We start from the raw sequence: 19,206 nt of genomic DNA on the forward strand, positions 1-19,206 counted from the left end.
TCTTCTAGTGGATTAACTTCCAATGTCTTGTCATGTGCATTCATTCATGTGATAAAATTTAAAGAAATTGGCACTGTTTCATGTCTCAAACTAACCAATGGTTATTCTGAATGTGGCAATGACACAATAGTCGAGGAAGCCAATGGTTATCATCAAACTAACCAATGGTTTCATGCAAAGTATGTATAGAAATTGAATTTAAGTTTTAATTAGTGTGATATTATGAATAACAATAAATTGCTTAAATTAATAATATATATATGTATTTTGTAGTGCCCGATACAACCTGGAGATTATGAGTGTGGATATTATGTCATGCGATACATGTTTGGTATCGTGACAAAATATTCATCTATTGATGATTTGGATAAGGTAAGTGAATTTAAATGCAACAATGTATAGTACAGTTAAGTTATATTTTATTAATTAACATAAATTTGATTACTTAATTTTTTTTGTAGGCATTTGAAAGCGATAGTCCGTACTCCATCAATGACATAAATGAGATTTGGGAGCAATGGGCAAAATACTTCTTTTCGGAGTGCGTGCAACTTTTGTTTTATTGATAAATAGTTTTGTTTTGATAATAGTATTGTTTTGTGCATGTTTTGATGATATTATTATATTAAAGTGTAATCGAGGATATAAAGTAGTATTGTGTTTTGATGATAGTATTGTGTTCAAGTGCATTTTGTTAAAGTATTGATGATTGTTTTGTGTTAAAAGTATTGTGGTTCTATGATATTAAAATGTGGTGATATAAAGTAGTGTATTGATAGATAAATTGTGTTGTGTAGGACTTTTAACTGTAACAGGTACAAGAATTATTAAAAAAAAATAGTGGATTTAACAAAAATAAATTAAATAATTAAAATAAAAAAAAAAATCCGCGACTGTTCTTCCTTTAGAACAGTCGCCGGGATATATATTAAAACGAAAACAGTCCGCGACTGTTTCTATCATAAAACAGTCGCGGATGACCACTGAATAAAGAAAATGAAAAATAAATAAAAATAAAATCCGCGACTGTTTGACATCAAGAACAGTCGCGAATTAATACCCAATTCGCCACTGTTCCACAACAGTCGCGTAATGTCCGAGGCTTTTTGTGACGCTGGTATCTGCGACTGTTGTACAACAATAGCTAAATGTCATTTACAACAGTAGCAAATGACCAGATCTGTACTAGTGTGGGTCTGGAAAAGTAGCAACTGTCCATCGCCTTCGATCACCGTATCCACGCCTTGAATAGCCTTTTGTAACGTCCGGATCATCAGCCATTCTCTCCGGATCTCACGGTGCCGTTTGAATTCTTCTGTCTAGACTTGACACCTATAAATGGCCTCCTCCCTTCTTTCTTTCTTCCACAAGTCCATCATGGGTCGTTCTCCTCTGAAAGGAAAACGAATTGACTTTGGGTTCCCTTGGCGTCCGCTGCCTTCCAAGCGGACTCGGCCTGAAAGGGAACACAAAAAGAAGACTCCTCGCCCGGCTTCTCAGAGGTCTCCTGTCGGCGCTACTCCTTCAGCTTCTCAACCGCCGACTCCTCCTCGACGTGAGGTCGCTCCATCTTCACGCCATCTGTCGACTCCCACAACTGCCCGAGTGACTTCTCAAGACGGGTCCTTCGTTGAGGTGGCGGTTCCAGAGCAACTTACTTTCAGAATGACCTTCTCAATCCCGCTGAACGACCTGGATGGGCCAGTTACGGGCCTAATGAATGATGAGGATTACGCCCGCTACCTGGAGGCGTATCCGGATGATGAGGAGCCAATTGCGCCACCACTCATGCCAGCTTTATGGGACTCGTTCTGTCCCTCCCCACCTGGACCACCGGGGGGATTCTTTGGGGGCGACTCTTCCTCGCCCGGCGAGTGATCATATGTACCGAAGTCGGCCATAGTTCGGAGGAATCTTTTTTAGGAGCATTTTCATATTCCTTGTTATAATAAGCTCCTTGCTACTTGTATCCTCCTTTTATAATAATAATAAAAAAATGCTACTTTCTCCTTGCCTTATGTTTTGTCGTGTTCTGTTGCGTATCCATCCGGACGACTGGTCAAGGAGTCGGTCACATCATCAGACTCTTTTTCAGTCTGACACCTGCAAGATTCCCCATATCTTGGGCGAATCCAATCTTCTCTGTGTTGACGTGCGAATCTTGCTCTTCCCGAGCGGATTTGATGGAACTAATCTCTGACAGTGATTCGCGTCATCCGTCTAATCCGGCTCAGCTATGTCAGTTATAATCTCCTCCGTGATTATCGCCTAGATATTCGTCTTCACTAGGCTATATAAAGACTCTTCTCAGTTGATGCAAATCACAACACTCTTCATTTTGCGAAAACACGGCGCTATGAGTTACAGGGATGGTGATCGTCGCTGGTCCATTCGCAACAAGGAACATGCTCGACTGGAGCAGTTGAGGCAGAAGAGGCTGGCTAATGGAGGTCGTTTGGTGGGCGACTCAGCTTCAGACCCCATTGTGGTGCCTCCAGACATGCTGGACCTGATGTGTAGGGAGCCTATCGATGTGGAGATGGAGCCTGTGGTGGAGGATCCAGAACCAATGGTGGAAGAAAAGTGGGAGGCTCCTCCTCTCTTTGGTGTTGCCATGTCGCCGAGCGCTCTGGAGAGGCCCTTGTAAATGATCGATGACGGGAAGCCAGCCGTGTATCTGGACGAAATGCCTGAGCCAGAGCCGAGTCCTCCGCCTTTCCGCTCTCAGTACCTCCTGGAAGGCCCTCCGACTGCTCGCCCGTCGACAGAGAAAGAAGCCAAGCCTTGAACCGTTTTCCTCTTGTAACTTGCATCGGCCGAGTCCTGGGCCTTGTAATCTTCGTACTTATTTAAATAAACTGTGTGCTTTTGTGTCCGACCCTACTTTTTCTTATTATTTGTTGCCCGACCTCTGATCTATGGGACTGATTCCTAGTATTGCTACGGCGAGACCCTCTTGGCAAGAGAGTCGCCGAGTCTGCTTGCCGACCTGGCGACCGGAGTCTCTTCGTGAACTTGGCTGATATCATCTGATGGGCCGGGTTCTACCGGGTTGTTCTAGAAGTTTCTAGCTTGTACCTCGTGGGCCCAGAGGCCATGGCCTATGATGGGCTTCCAGCTTAGCAGGCCGGGTCACTGACGTCCGACCCTAGCCTAAGGCAGACGCGCCGTCTGCAAGCTAACCCTAGGCCTGAACCGTCGCCCCGCCTTTTGAGGCATTAAATACGGTGTCTCTTCACATCCCGTCACCTCCACTTCCTCCAACGATAAGGTGACACGTGGCCGTCCTTTGGAATTCCTCCCCCTTTAAATAGCCACTTCGTCTTTCTTTCCATTCTCTTCTCCAGTCTTTCCTTTCAACCTCAACTCGAGATTCTCCGGCCACTCTACATTTCCTCCGTTCTCTCACCTAACTTAGGTAATGTCTTCTTCTTCACATTCTTCTTCTTCCCGTCGTTACTCGGTCAATAACCCGGTGGCGACTTCCCCCTCTTCTTCTTCTCCTTCTTCGTCTTCTTCTTCTCCTCCCCGTCGTATGGAACTTCCGGCGGACGTTCCATCGACGTCTTCTCTTCCTCCGACCCCCTCTTCTTCGGGGGTGGTTACTCCGATGAGCCCCGCTCCTTTAACGACAGTGGCGGCTCTGCCGGGCGGCATCAGACGGCCGCGAGGCAAGTTCGATTCAATCGTCCGTCCCTCCGGGCCACCGTCCGTCGTTAATGCGGCGGACCTGGAAATGGCCCAATACCTTCTTGGGCCTTCAACCATAGTCCTTGCCCCGGAAGGCCGACAAATTTACGACCCCCCCGAGGGTTATGTCGGCATTCACTTGCACTCGGTCGCCTTTGGCTTCCGAGTTCCTCCGTGTCCTTTCCTTTCCCTCTTTTATCGCTATTACAATTTAGTTCCGGGCCAATTAGTGCCCAATTCTCACCGACTCCTCACCTGCTTCGTCAACCTCTGCTACTGGTGGTTGTGTGAGCCGGATCTGGACCTGTTCCAGTATCTTTTTACCGTGAACAAGGTCGGCTCGCACTCGCCAGGCTTTGTTCAAGTTGCCGCTCGCCCGGGGCGACAGCTTTTCGAGGGGTTGTCCGACTCCATTAAGGACTGGAAGCTCCTCTATTTCTTTGTCCGGCCTGCTTTCTCTTCCTTCACCTTTCCGACCTTGTGGCCGGCCGCTCTATTCAAGCCTTGCTCTCGGCGTGTCGTCCCTCCCAACGATGCGGTCCTGGGCGGCGAGTTCTTGAGGGGCTTTGGGCCGTACTCCGTCAAATACTGGTCCCGAGTCCGAGCCATGGCTAAGCGTGGCTTGCTGCCGGAGGGTGCGGCCACCGTAGGTAGTCTTCGTTGCCTCTCGTTCCTCTCCTTTTTATTCTATCACATTCCGACTTGGAATACTTATGATTTTCCTTCCTTTTGCAGGTCCGTACGACTCCGACTCCTTCAATTCCGACGAGGCCGCTGAACCGACTCCAGAGATGACGGACAGAGCCGAAAAGATGAGGCGTCGGTTGACCCAGCGCACTTCCGGCACTGCTGCTGCCTCTTCCTCCCAACTGTCTCCGGCTCCAAGGTCGACTCCCCCACCACCTCGTAATGTGGTGGATTTGACTCCGTCACCCACTCGACAGCCGCCTCCTCCTCAGATAGAGAGTCCAAGCTCTAAGCGTCCGGCCGGTCAAACTGATGAGCCGACTCCGAAAAGGATCCGGCTGTGCCACGAGGTAGAGGAGGATTCCCAGATCTGGATGGGCGCCTCCTCCGTCCGCAAGTGGTGTGCTAACGTCCTTCTGCCTAAGGACGTGGCGGCGACTCATGCTCTGGGAGATGAGTACATCATCGAGGCCTCGCTGCGCCAGTCGTACCGTGTAAGTGTTCCCGACTTAATTCCTCTCATTCGTTCTTTCCTTTTATTATCTGACTCGTGGCCGTTTCACAGAACCTCACCTTCCAGATGGAGATGAGCAAGCGGCTGCAGAACTTCAGGACCGAGATGCGGTCTATGGCCCTCAAGTTACGCCAGACGGAGGAGGCCTTTCTGGAAGAGCAGGCGAAGCACCTCAAGGTGGTGGAAGTGCACAACTCCGAGATGCTGAGGGTCACCCGTTAGTGGGAGGAGGAGCGGGACAAGGTGGCGACGATCGCTACGACCTCCGTTGAGGCTTACAAGAAGTCGGCCGTCTTCGAGACGGATGTGAAGGCGGCGATAGAGGCTCGCCAAAAGGAAATCGCCAAGGAGTGGCTGTCGACGCCGGATGGTGACGAGTTCCTCCTGGACTTGGGCGAGCGTGACTATCGCCTTGGCTTTCGCGAGGCGTAGACAGAAATCCATTCTGCCTTGCTGGTCCGCGACTCCTCTTTCACTCCCGAGGGCTGGGGTCTCAAGCCCGTGATAGACGCTCTTCCGGCGACTGAAGGACCGTCGGCGACTGTTGACCCGGCAGCTCTTCCGACTGCTGCTGATCCGGCGACTCTTCCTGCAGCAACACCTCCTGAGCTCGCCGAGTCCTCTTTTCAGGCTGAAGACCCTTCTTCTGTTCCCCTGGCTGGACCAACGGTAGGGGCTCAAGTTGAAGGGATTGATGTCGACACCCCCTCCCCAGTAGTTTAGGGCTATTCTTTTAGGATAGTCCCTTTTGTAAAGGCTGGCCTCCTTCTCGGGCCTTTTTTAATTTTAATAAAATTCCCATTTTCTCTTCCTTTTCGTATTATCTTGGGCTTGACGCTTTTTCTTTAACCTTCAACGGTTCTGTAAATCGAAGAAGTATTCTTAAGGCATCGGACCCTGCTAACCCTGCTAACCCTCGGACCCTGCTAACCCTGAGGGACGACTTAGGATCGCGTCCTTGTTAACTCTTCGGGTGCCAGTCGAGGTGACTTCCTTTAGCCTTTTTCGGAAACGACTAAGGGTCTGGGCCCTTGTTTCCTAACTCTTTCTCGCCGAGTCCCTCAGTCGAGGCTACTCCTTGGGATTTTTCTTTCTCAGAAACGTTTAGGGTCAGTACCCCGTTGTTTCTTTAAATACTTGCCGAGTCCCTCAGTCGAGGCGACTCCTCTTGGCTTTTTCACGGAAACGACTAAGGGTCTGGGCCCTTGTTTCCTAACTCTTTCTCGCCGAGTCCCTCAGTCGAGGTGACTCCTTAGGCTTTTTCTTTCTCAGAAACGTTTAGGGTCAGTGCCCCGTTGTTTCTTTAAATACTCGCCGAGTCCCTCAGTCGAGGCGACTCCTTAGGCTTTTTCTTTCTCAGAAACGTTAAGGGTCTGGGCCCTTGTTTCCTAACTTTCTCTTGCCGAGTCCGGGGTGTGATCAACTGTAACTTGTACTTTTATTCGAGTCTTTCAGGACCCCTGGGCCCGTACATGTTTTGTGCCTTTCTATTGATAGAACTTTTTTAGGTGGATGACGTTCCAAATCCGGTCCACGGGCTTGCCCTCCATGGTTTCCAATTTGTAGGTTCCAGCTTGGACAACCGCGGCAATGCGGTATGGTCCCTCCCACTTAATCGCAAGCTTGCCCCCCTCTGTGGGCTAACTGGCTTGTCGATCCCGTAATACGAGGTCGCCGACCTGGAAGGCTCGCGGACGAATCCTCCGATCGCGATATCTTTTTACCGCTTGTTGGTATTCAGCCATTCGCGCACTCGCGGCTTCCCTCTTTTCTTCTAAGAAATTTTTCTCAATTCGAAGACTCTCTTCGTTATCCGTGTCTGAATAGGTACGGACCCGGTGAGTGGGCTCGACCACCTCAATTGGAACCTTGGCCTCAAAGCCGTACGCGAGTGAGAATGGACTCTCTCCAGTTGCTCGCCGTTGGGTAGTGCGATAAGCCCATAGGACTCGGTCAAGCTCATCCGCCCAATTCCCTCGAATATCTTCCAATTTCTTCCGAATCCCATCCACTAGCGTTCGGTTCACGTTCTCGACTTGTCCGTTGGCCTGTGGGTATGCCACCGACACCTTAGTGTGGCGGATATCGTGTCGGCGGCAGAAGTCGGCGAATGCCTAACAATCGAACTGCCGCCCGTTGTCGCTGACAATGTGCTCGGGCAGGCCGAAGCGGCAAATCACCCTTCTCCACAAAAAGCGTCGGCATTGGTACTCGGTTATGGTAGCCAGTGGTTCCGCCTTGACCCACTTGGTGAAGTAGTCGATAGCTACGACACAGAACTTCAAGCCTTCGGGGGCGACTGGTAATGGCCCTAACAAATCAATCCCCCACTTGGCAAATGGGATGGCGGTGGTGACCGGCGTGTAAAAAGTAGCTGGCCGAGTGTCTTTCTTGGCGAATGCCTGGCAAACGCCGCACTTGGATATCCATTCAATATAGTCCCGCATCATAGTGGGCCAATAATATCCTTGGACGACTAACTTCCGAGTGAGCGTGTGGGCGCCCTGGTGCGCGGCACAGATGCCTCTATGGGCTTCATCCATTATTTTCTCGGCCTCGGGCCTGAGCAAACATCTTAACAGAGGTCCTCCGAACGACCGCTTATATAATTGCCCATCGATGATTTGGAAAGAGGGGGCCTTTCGTCGAACCTTTGCGGCGACTCCCGGATTTTCCGGTAACTCGCCTTTTTCTATGAATCGCCGGATGTCCTCTATCCAGAACATCTCGGGGTTTTTCTCTCGGTCCCATTCCTCGCCAGTCACTTGCTGGATCCTTAGCGGTGTTTCTTCAACGCTTGGTCGACTTAGCTCCTCCTTCTGACAGATTTTTGCCAGGTGGTCCGGTACTCCCTCCAAGGCAATTTTGGACAATATGTCAGCTTCTATGTTATCCGTTCGGGATATATACTCTATTTCGTAGGCTCCAAACTCTTTTAACATCTCAACCGCGCGCTCTCTATATAGAGCCATCCGGGCATTCTTGGCCTCGCACGTGCCTGAGATCTGCCCGACTACCAACCTAGAGTCAGTCTTGACTCGTAATCTTTCGACCCCTAAGGCCCTGGCGAGTCGGAGGCCGTTTAACACAGCTTCGTATTCGGCCTCGTTGTTGGAGGCTTGGAATAGGTAGCTCAAGGCATAATACAGTCGGAATCCTTCGGGAGTGATAAGCACAACACCACCTCCACAGTGCTGTCGGCTTGATGCTCCGTCCGCATGCATTTCCCACCACTCGCCTAAGCAATTCTCCGTGGCGTGTTCCTTCTCTTCCTCACTCGCCGTGCATTCGACCAAGAAGTCGACCAAGGCTTGCCCTTTTATGGAAGGCCGGGGCTGGTACTCAATCCCATACTGGGTTAGCTCTACGGCCCATTTTACCAGGCGGCCGGATGACGAAGGGTTTCGCAAAACGCTCCCGAGCGGTTGGTCCGTCAGTACTCGTACGGTGTGGGCTTGGAAGTAGGGCGCCAACTTGCGTACGGTGATCACCAACGCATATACAATCTTTTCCAGGGCGATATACCTTGACTCGGCAGCCTTCAGGGAGCGGCTTACGTAATAGACCGGGTGCTGGACTCGTTCTTCCTCTCGGACCAACACCGAACTTACCGCCTTGCAGGAGGCGGCTAAGTACAGAAATAAAGGCTCACCCGCCTGGGGGGTAGACAATACCGGGGGTGTCGAGAGGTTTTTGTTTCAATTCCTCAAACGACTGGTGACACTCAGGGGTCCAAGCGAATCCTTCCTTCTTCTTCATGGCTTCGAAGAAAGGCACGGTCTTATCTGCCGCCTTGCTCAGGAAGCGGCTAAGGGCGGCCAGTCGGCCGGTCAGCCGTTGCAGGTCATTTACAGTGCTGGGAGGCTGCATGTCGACGATGGCCTGTACTTTCTCAGGGTTAGGCTCGATACCTCGCTTGGTAACCATGTAGCCCAGGAACTTTCCACCTTGCACGGCGAACGCGCATTTCTTAGGGTTCAGCCGGAGGTTGTACTTTATCATCACTTTAAAACAATCGGCCAAATCTTCTGCGTGTTTGCTCTCCTCTCGGCTCTTGACGAGCATGTCATCGACGTACGCGGCCATCGATTTTCCCAGCAGGTGCTGGAATAATCGGGCCACCATTCGGGTATATGTGGCTCCGGCGTTCTTGAGCCCGAAGGGCATGACTCGGTAGCAATAAACTCCGTCAGGCGTCAGAAACGCGGTCTTTTCTTCGTCCGCCGAGTGCATAAATATCTGATGGTACCCCCTAAAGGCGTCCATAAAGCTCAACAGTGCCGATCCCGCCGTCTCGTCGACCAGTTGGTCGATCCGAGGTAAGGGAAACGGGTCTTTTGGGCAGGCCTTATTAAGGTCCGTGTAGTCCACGCACATCCGCCACGCCGGGGGCTTGGGTACAAGGACCACATTCGCCAACCACTCCGGGTACTTAACCTCGCGGACGTGCCCGGCTGCTAGTAGCGTGCTCACTTCCTTCTTCACAAATTCTCTTCGGTCGCTGGCCAGGTATCGCTTCTTCTGTATGACTGGTCGATGCTCGGGATCCACGGCGAGTCTGTGCGATATGATCGATCGTTCGACGCCAGGCATATCCTCCGGGCCCCAGGCGAAAACCCTCCGGTGTTCCCGGAGCACCTTTACGATTTCCTCCTTTACTGTCTCAGGGAGGCTGACTCCAATTCGGACCCGTCGGTCCGGCTGTGTGGGGTCGATCTCGACTTCCTCCAACTCGACGGCAGGCTCCGGGCGAGGTATTATCGTCTTTTTTGGGGGCCTCTCGGTGATCTCATGGACCTGTATCTCTCGTTTGCCCATCCCTCTGCATGCCTGTAGATAGCAGTCGCGGGCGACTTTACAGTCACAGCGCACCGTACCTATCCCGTTTGGCGGGCGGAATTTCAAGCAAAGATGCTCGATTGAAATCAGAGCTCCTAGATCCTCGAGACCCGGTCGGCCGAGTATAGCATTATGCAAACAGACCAAGTTTACCACAATGAACTTCATGCTGAGTTTCTGCACATCTGGATAACTGCCAATCTGAACTGGAAGTGTGATCGACCCTTCCGCCTCCACCGAGTCCCCTGTGAAACCGGCGAGGGGAGTTTTGACGGGATTCAGCTGCTCTCGAGTCAGCCCCATTTTGATGAAGGTTTCTAGGTATAGCACATTGACGCTGCTCCCGGTGTCCACCAGGATTCGTCGAACGACAACGCCACTGATGTCCATGGCTATAACCAACGCATCTCGGTGCGGTATCTCTCCGGCCGGTAAGTCTTTGTCAGTGAACACTATGGGCTCTCGGCACACTTTTTTAGAGTTCTCCTCGCGCCCGTACACCGTCCCGACGTACAACTGTCGGGCCCAGGCTTTTCTGGTGTTCGCTGAGTCACCACCTTCCGGCCCGCCGACTATCATGTTGATAACCGGCTTCTGGCGCCACTGAGCCTCATCTTCTTCGGGAGCCGGCTGCTTGCTTCGACTGTTTTCAGCAACGGCGGCGGGATCCTCATCCCCTTGATTGGCCGATCTCCGCCTCCACTGATTAGGAGGCGGGGTTCCTTGCTGAATAATATCCTCCATGATCTTCTTCAGGTAGAAGCATTCCTCCATGTTGTGGGTATAAGATTTATGATAACGACAGTACTTAGAGGTCTTACCGGTCTCTTCGTTCGTTGCGCGATCGTCGATTGGCGGAGGCGGAGGCGGGGCAACCGCTTGTATCTCGTGGACCGGCCGTTCGGGAGCCGACCGATAGGCGTGGACGACGGGTTTGTCGTATGATCGTCTAACTTCGGGTCGCCGAGTTATGTCCGGGCGCCTTTCCTTGGTTTCAGCTCGCGTCCTCTTCCCGCTGGCGGACCCGCCGACTTCGCGCTGTTGCTTATGCTTCATAACCTGCTCTGTGTTGGCCCTCTTGTTGGCCATATGAATGGCCTCTGCGTAGGTAGCCGGGCGATTGTCCCTTAAGTCTCGGTATAGCTGGCTGGACCGCAAGGACTCGATGAAGAAGGTGAGCGCCGTCTGGTCCTCAACCTCCTCTATGGACTGGATTTCTTTTTGCCAGCGGGCCAGATAAGTTTTCAAGGACTCGCCCTCATCCTGATGGATGTCGCCCAGGTGTGTTAGGTCCTTTTGTGGTTTGATATTAGCGGCATAGTGGCTCATGAAGCGGTCCGCCAGCTCTTCAAAGCTGTGAATCGACCCCGAGGGCTGCGCCACTAGCCACCTTTGTGCTGATCCTTTCAACGTGGGTAAGAAAGAGCGGCACATGACCGGATCTCGCACCCCCAAAACCTGCATCTTAGCCTGATAGCTCAGCAAATGCTCTCGGGGATCGCCGGTCCCATCGAATGTGGCCTGCTCTGGGAACTTGAAATCACCCGGTATCTTAAAGGCCATGATCTTGTCCGAGAATGGTAAGGCGGTTAATAACGTACATCCCGGGGATTTGGCTTTTCCCTCCATCTGCTCTCTCAGATTTCGCACTTCTTGGACTAAGTTTGCCATTTCGACCCTCTCCCGGGTGCGATTTCCTGTGGATTTCGTGCTCTCGCCGACTTCAGACTCGGCCGGTTGGTCGTGGTTGCGGAGGGGTTGCTCCACGCGGCGAGTCTCCGTCCTGGCTCTTTTGGTACGGTTCTTCTCTCGTGCAGCTTGCCGATCGCGAGCAACTAACGGGGCACGATTGGGTTCCTTCCGACCCAGTCGCTCTCTTGCCGACCGCCGCCCGACACTGGGACCCAGCCGAGAATGAATGGACTGTACCGGTTGGCTTTCGGCCCGTCGGTTCTGTTGCCGGTTGTCGGGCCTATGAGGCGGCTGTGAATCGCGTTGTGGCTGGCGAGTGACGGACTGTTCTCTCACTCCTCGGCTTGCTTCGGCGTAGGCACGCCCGATTGCTCGTAGCTGCTCTGGGGTGAGCTGCACCTGGGGCAACTGTTGGTTTATCGGTGGTGTCGGCGGCGGTGTTGTCTCGTTTTCCCGGCTCCGGGTGTTTCTCCGATTCAGCTGGCTTCTCAAGTCTGCTTCCCGTCCACTGTCATGACGGCTTGATTGTTCCTCACTTCCTGCCATGTCAGGAGCTTTTCTAATTCGACTGAGATTCTAATTGTCGTTCCTTGGACTCGCCTCACTCAGGAGGACACGTGACTCTTAGTCTCGATCCCCACAGATGGTGCCAGTGATGGTTTTTGGGTTTTCAGGCCCAAGGAGGTCCAACACAACCTTCGGCTGGAGGATACACCTTTCAATAAAAATGTATGCCTATATTGGGAATAATGCTAGCGCTCGGGATCTCTTCGGTATTCTCCCCTCTCCGGGTATTCAATCGTCTGTCCTTTTACAAGAGTGGAGGAGCCTTTAAATAGTGGCTCCTCCTCTACCGACTTGAAGGCCCTTAATGGTCGACTTCAAGACTAATCAAGATATGGAGCCGTTGGACACCATTACTCGGTCGACCAACGGCTCTTCCAGGCTTGTAACAGCCTGACCGAGTCCTGCTTTCAATGCCCTAACGGCTCCCTTTTAAACGAGCATCTTCAATGCTCACAACGGCTCCTTGAACCGAGTCTTTCCCTGGGCTTGGGCCTTGGTCGACTCCTCGTCTCAGCCTAAGCTCCCACTGGACTCTTCTTTAGCAGTTCTGAACCAGGCCCCGTGCCTGGGCCTGGACCGACTCCAGGGCTCGGCCCAATTGCTCTTCGGGCTCTCCGGACGCTGGCCCACTTCTCCTGTCTCGAACCATTTTCTTTGGGCCCCTATCTCTTGGGCCGGGGTCCTTACCCCATCAATAGTAATTCAATCTCTTGCTGTTTGCTTTCAAAAAAAACTAATTAATATTAAATGAAATGTGAAAATATAAAACTAACCTCTAATGTTATTATTAATGTAAATAATACAGTACATGTTAATACTAATTAAAAAAAAAAACAAATAATTATAACATTAATAATAATAATAATAATAATAATAATAATAATAATAATAATAATAATAATAATAATAATAATAACAACAACAACAAAGTATCAACAACAACAGAGATTAGACACCTATCTTCATTTCCCAATGTCTGTCTCTCTCTAAAATGCTCAAGCCATAAGTTACTTCTCTTCAGGATTTCCTTCACTCCAAGCGCTTAATCTTTGATTCTGGCCTAGAAGTTTAAAGATCCTTAACTGCATGCTCGATTTTGGAAAGAATCGAGCAAATTTACTGAAATCTTAGCTGACCTAGTTTATGATATGCACTAACAATGTTTCTTTCTCAAGTGAAGAGTTCGCCGACGTTTATTTATTGGCGAAATCGGAGGGTGACTTATACATCTTGAACCAGAGATGATACTACATAGTCGATGTCCAGTACTAATTTTTCTCCTACTTCGATCTATGGTTCTGGAAACACAAAGGTTCATAATCTTAGTCATTCTTCTTTAATCAGTACATAGATCCTTAAATATTGAAAGATTGAAGTATGATTCTGCTTAATAAACTATCATGCAAGGTGACCTATATATGGATCTACGCTAATCTTTTTTTATTTCTCAGGTTAAGAGTTCACCAGAATTTTGTTACTGGCGAGACTTGAGAATGACTTTTACAGGTTTAAAAAGTTTAGATACTTAACTGTCAACGAATATTCATTGTACCTTTAAAAAGTTGAAGGGACTAATTGACTTTTTAGCAAAAGTTCGAGGGCATATTTGACACTTTTCCCAAAAAATTACAATATTTTTAATGACATACACCTCTACAGTAATTTGTATATGTGTTCTAATTTACAATTGTAATAAGCATGCATATACACCTTAAGAAGTATATAATAGAAGTTAGAACACACATTACCTTTGTTCTGCTCATGATGCTTTCTCTTCAAACCAATAGTAGTGTGTACTCGCACTTTCTTTAAAATCGATTCGCTACCTTCCGATGGTGCTAGGAGCGTTGTAGCATCAGTCTTCCGTGTGTGTGTGTGTGTGCGGGCGTGGACGCGTGTGGGCGTGTGTGCGTTATATATATATATATATATATATATATATATATATATATATATATATATATATATATATATATATATATATATATATATATATATATATATATATATATATATATATATATTATGTATCGATTTATTCTCCAAAACCAATAATCTTAAAAACGATCTTTTTGGTGAATTAACGTTGATGGCTCCCACTATTGTTGTAAGTGGTAGCATGAATGTTGCTCGTGGTGCACATTCGTATGGCTAGAACGGCAACGTAGTTACACATTCCAAAACCCCGGTGAACTTTGGTTCGGAGACTGGTGGTGGCATCAAAGGGTATATCCCTACGTTGAAGGTGCCTATGATGGTACCAAGTGGTTCGGTCGAAAGACCGTGGTAATTCAAGAAGTTTAATTTCGAAGGGTGGCAACTTAAAATTTTGTACAACCTAGTCATTCTCGGCATGTCATGGTTCTTGATCGAGATGGTTCCTAGTGGAAAGGAACATGAGTCTAACGTTCAAATCGTTAGCGAAGTGGGGGTTTTAAAATATTTGATTTTTCTATGCCTAAATTATGCTTTAAATGGTTTGTGTGACTCGTTGTACAGTGTATACTATAAACTGGAAACAGATAAAAAGCTATTGGAATCTTTGGACCTAAAGTATATGAGTAGTGACGCTAAGACAAATATATATGTCGTTAGCCAATTTCTTGAATACAAGATGGTGGATTCCAGGATCGTCCTAAGTCAAATTTATGAAGGATTGATCGTGTGTGAAGCCTTTCAAGTGGAACCTAGTATCAATTTATTGCCATTGGGCAGAAAGGACTTCGATAATTACGAGAAGCAATTCCACGAAAAATGTTTCTATTGTGGCCACAAGTAAAACACTTAAAGAGGAAGAATAATAATTCCGAATCTAACGTGGTGCGGGTCAATTAGAATGAGTCTGAAATCGTCATCTCGGCAATGGTGACCAAGGTAAACCTGGTTGGTTCGAAGCAAATGGAATGGTTCATTGATACCGGTGCACCCCGGCATACATGTTCCAACCATGAGTTGTTTACTATCTTCGAGACTACTAATAGTGAGAAGGCATGGGAATGCTGCTCAGTCTGCTGTGAAAGGCATGGGCAAAGCGGTTTGCAGGATGACCTCAGGGAAAGAGCTGACTCTGAACAACGTCTTGTACGTACCGGAGCTATGGAAGAACTTAGTTTCTGGTTCATTGTTGAATAAGAATAGTTTCCGGTTAGTGTTTGAGTTAGACAAGGTTGTTTTGTCAAAATCAGGAATGTATGTAGGCAAGGGTTTTGTACTAGATGGGTTTTTTAAGCTCAATGTAATAACCACAATTAATAAAAGTGTTACTAATTCACCCTACTTACTTGAGTCTTCGTGTTTGTGGCTTGGTAGACTGTGTCATGTTGATTTTAATTCTATTCGTAAATTAATTAACTTTAACCATATTCTTGCATTTCAAATTATTAATAAGCACAAATGTGAGGTTTGTGTTGATGCAAAACAAACGAAAATTTCTTTTAAATCAATTGAAAGGAAAACGGAACCCCTTCAGTTAATTCATAGCGATATATGTGATTTTAGATCAATACAATTACGCAGTGGTAATAAATATTTTATCACGTTTATTGGTGATAGCATACGATACTGGTATATGCATATGCTTAAGAGCAAAGATGAAGCCGTTGATAAATTCATTCTTTGTAAGAATGAAGTGGAAAACCAACTTAATCGAAGGATTAAGAAGGTTAGAAGCGATCTAGGTGGTGAGTATGAAGCACTGCCTATTGGTGACTTCTACGCGAGTTTGGTATCATACACGAGTGTACGAAACCTTACGCATCGCAATCAAACGGTGTTGCCGAAAGGAAAAATCGCACATTGAAAGAGATGATGAATGCGATGTTGATAAGTTCGGGCCTACCTCAAAGTATGTGGGGTGAGGCGGTTTTGACAAGCAATTACCTTTTAAATAAGGTTCTCCGCAAGAAGCTCGATAAGATTCTTTATGAGTTGTGGAACGGTAGGAAACCTTCCTACAAGTACCTGAAAGTGTGGGGGTGTCTTGCCAAGGTATTGGTGCCAACACCTAAGAAAATAAAGATAGGTCGTAAAACGGTGGACTGTATCTTTATTGGCTATGCACATAATAGTAGTGTGTATCAATTCTTAGTACACGAGTCCCATAATCCAGACTTACATAAGAACACGATAATTGAATCAAGGAATGCATCGTTCTTTGAAGGTGTATTTCCATGTAGGTCCAGTGAGCGACCTAGTACGTCAAAACGAACATTCGACGAGGCTGTGGATAACGGCAGTGGAGGGTTTGAAAAAGAACCCGAGCTCAAATCTAGACGTATCAAGCGAGCTAGAATCGAAAAATCCTTTGGTCTAGATTTTTAGACGTACATGTTAGAATGTGATACGCATATTCTAACTTGTTTACTATAAAATGAACCAGATTTTCTGACATGTTTGTTAGAAAATGAGCCTCGAACGTGTGTAGAAGCCATGACTTTAACAGAGGGACCAATGTGGAAAGAGGCTATTAAGAGTGAAATGGATTCTATTCTACAGAATCACACTTGGGAACTAGTTGATCTTCCTCCAGTAGTAAGCCCTTAGATCCAAATGGGTCTTTAGACGGAAGTTGAAACCTGATGGTTCCATTAAGAAGTATAAGACTAGGCTTGTAATTAAAGGTTACAGGCAACGCGAGGGCTTTGATTACTTCGACAAGTATTCTCCTGACGAGAATAAATTCCATAAGGATGATACTTGCCATAGCCGCACTACGGAATTTGGAAGTTCATCAAATGGATGTGAAAACAGCTTTCTTGAATGGCGAGTTAGATGAAAAAATCTATATGGAACAACATGAGGGTTTTGTAGTTCCAAGCCAAGAGAAGAAAGTCTGTAAATTGGTTAAATTGTTATATGTTTAAAAACAAGCGCCTAAGCAGTGGCACGAGAAGTTTAACCATGTGATGCTAACCAATGGGTTTAATATAAATGAAAGTGACAAGTATGTCTGCGTTAAAGAAACAATAGACGGAGATGTCATTCTTTGTTTATATGTGGATAATATACTCATCGTGGGTAGTAAATATCGAATGATCAAATCTACCAAGGACATGTTAAATTCTAGATTTGACATGAAAGATGATAAGGAATAAAAGCTAATTGAGGAAACAAAATATTTCACAGGAAGAAGGGAAACAAATATCACTGCATAGAATCAAGGAAATATTGAAAGGAATCATTATGATATCTTGCCTTTTTAATTCTCCTTTCTCTTTGTATATAAGTTTGTCCTATATTATGAAATATGCAGAAATTGAATACAATAATATTAAGTTTATAAGAGTTTTTCATGGTATCAGAGCCTTGAAACTCGCAAGCATCAAGAGCCCGATTCCTCCTTTCTTAATATTCAGTCATGGAAGAATCCAAGCTTACATTACAATCAATCCATCAGTGTGCCAGTTCGATTTCAATCAGACTAGGCTCCAATAACTATCTCATGTGGCAATCACAAATCCTTCATCTGGCTCGTAGTCTTGGCGTGCTTCATCATTTGGAAAAGAATGATGACAAACCTGAACGTTTGCTAAAAGATGGGGTTGTGAATCTAGCCTATACCTTGTGGTTAACAAATGATGGTGTTCTTATTTCATGGTTGCTTGGCACAATAAAAGAATAAGCTCAACCATCCATGGCAGAAGATGTTAATGCTTATGATTTGTGGAGTTCTTTAGAAGAACAATTGTTGCCAATCACAATTGAAAAGGAATGTCTTTTGAAAAATATGTTGATGACCATCAAGAAAGGATCATGATCCGTAGATGACTACACAAAAGAATTCAAATCGATCTGCGACAACCTAGCCGCTATCAAGAAACATGTGGATGATCTTGATAAAGTCTTTCAATTTGCACGTGGACTAGGAGCAAAATATGAAAGCTTCCGTCAAGCTATGGTAACTAAACCTCCTTATCCTAAATTTAATCAATTTTTACTTGCTCTTTAGGGGTATGAGCAGACCCTAGCCTCTCAAAAAGAAGAAGAGAAAACCTATATTGAATATAATCAAGCACTCTTTAGCCAACGTGGCCGTGGACGTGGACGTCGCGGGAGTTTTAATTCAAGAGGTAGAGGATTTACTCCGGCAGGACGTTACAACAATACTGGTTCCAATAGCTTAAAAAAGAATCAAACAAATGAAATTGTACAGTAATCAAAAGGTGACAAACCAACATGTCAAATATGTGGTAAGCTGAATCACATTGCTCTTGATTGTTGGTATAGATTTGACTATTCCTATCAATCAGAAGATCTACCGCAAGCATTGACAGCTCTCACCTTAAACAACAATGATCCTTCTTTTTACATGGACTAGGGAGCTATAGCTCACATGACCAACAACGCAAGTATGTTGTCTTATACAAAACCATATAAAGGAAATGATGTTATCTATGTTGGAAACGGAAACAAACTTGATATAACACATACTAGAAATGCATGTGTTGGAGAATTAAATTTAAAAGATGTGCTTGTTGTTCCAGAACTGAAAAAGAATTTAATTTCGGTAAGTAAAATCACTAGTGATAACTTTGGAACTGTTGAATTCACACCATCTGATTTTGTTATTAAGGATCAAAACAAGAAAACAATGGGGAAGGGGCATAGACAGGGACAACTCTATGCTTTGGAACCTGGTTTTCAAGAAGCTTTATCTGCAATAAAAGGGGACAACTCATTTTCTTTGTGGCACCAACGCCTTGGACATCCAACTGCAAATATTTTATCTCTGTTAAAAGGAAAGAAAGTCATTGATGTCACTAATTGGCAAACTAAGTCATCTATCTGTGCTAGTTGCTAATCTGGAAAGAGTTCTAAATTACCTTTAAATTTTAATAATAATATGTCTAGTTATCCTTTAGAAAAAGTTCATTGTGATCTTTGGGGACCAGCTCCTACTGTTTCAAATCAAGGATTTCGGTTTTATGTTATATTTATAGATGATTTTTCAAGATTTTCTTGGTTATATCCTTTAAAGAAAAAGTCAGTTTTTTTCTTTATTTTCAAAAGTTTCAAAAATTAGTAGAAAATCAATTTGATAGAAAAATAAAAAAATTTCAATGTGATGGTAGTGGAGAATTTAACTCCTTTGATTTTCTCAGTCATATTAGTAATTGTGGTATTCAGCTCCAGGTTTCATGTCTTGGAACACCTGAGCAAAACGGAGTGGCCGAGAGGAAGCATCGGCACATTGTTGAGACAGGTTTAACTATGTTATT

At 46.4% G+C, this 19,206-nt stretch overlaps 1 protein-coding gene and 1 long non-coding RNA gene across 3 annotated transcripts in view; one reads left to right on the forward strand and one right to left on the reverse strand.

The window, feature by feature from the left end:
• Positions 1-19,206, reverse strand: part of LOC109148557 (proteinase inhibitor PSI-1.2-like) — a 61,858-nt gene that overhangs the window by 11,776 nt on the left and 30,876 nt on the right. The gene's annotated exons all lie outside the window — the stretch shown is intronic.
• Positions 135-533, forward strand: LOC109148558. The gene is made up of 3 exons (XR_002048834.1): positions 135-179; positions 274-372; positions 462-533. It is a non-coding gene; the product is annotated as an uncharacterized LOC109148558 (long non-coding RNA).

Source organism: Ipomoea nil, unplaced genomic scaffold (genome assembly GCF_001879475.1).
Source record: "Ipomoea nil cultivar Tokyo-kokei standard unplaced genomic scaffold, Asagao_1.1 scaffold2144, whole genome shotgun sequence".
Lineage (NCBI taxonomy): Eukaryota > Viridiplantae > Streptophyta > Magnoliopsida > Solanales > Convolvulaceae > Ipomoea > Ipomoea nil.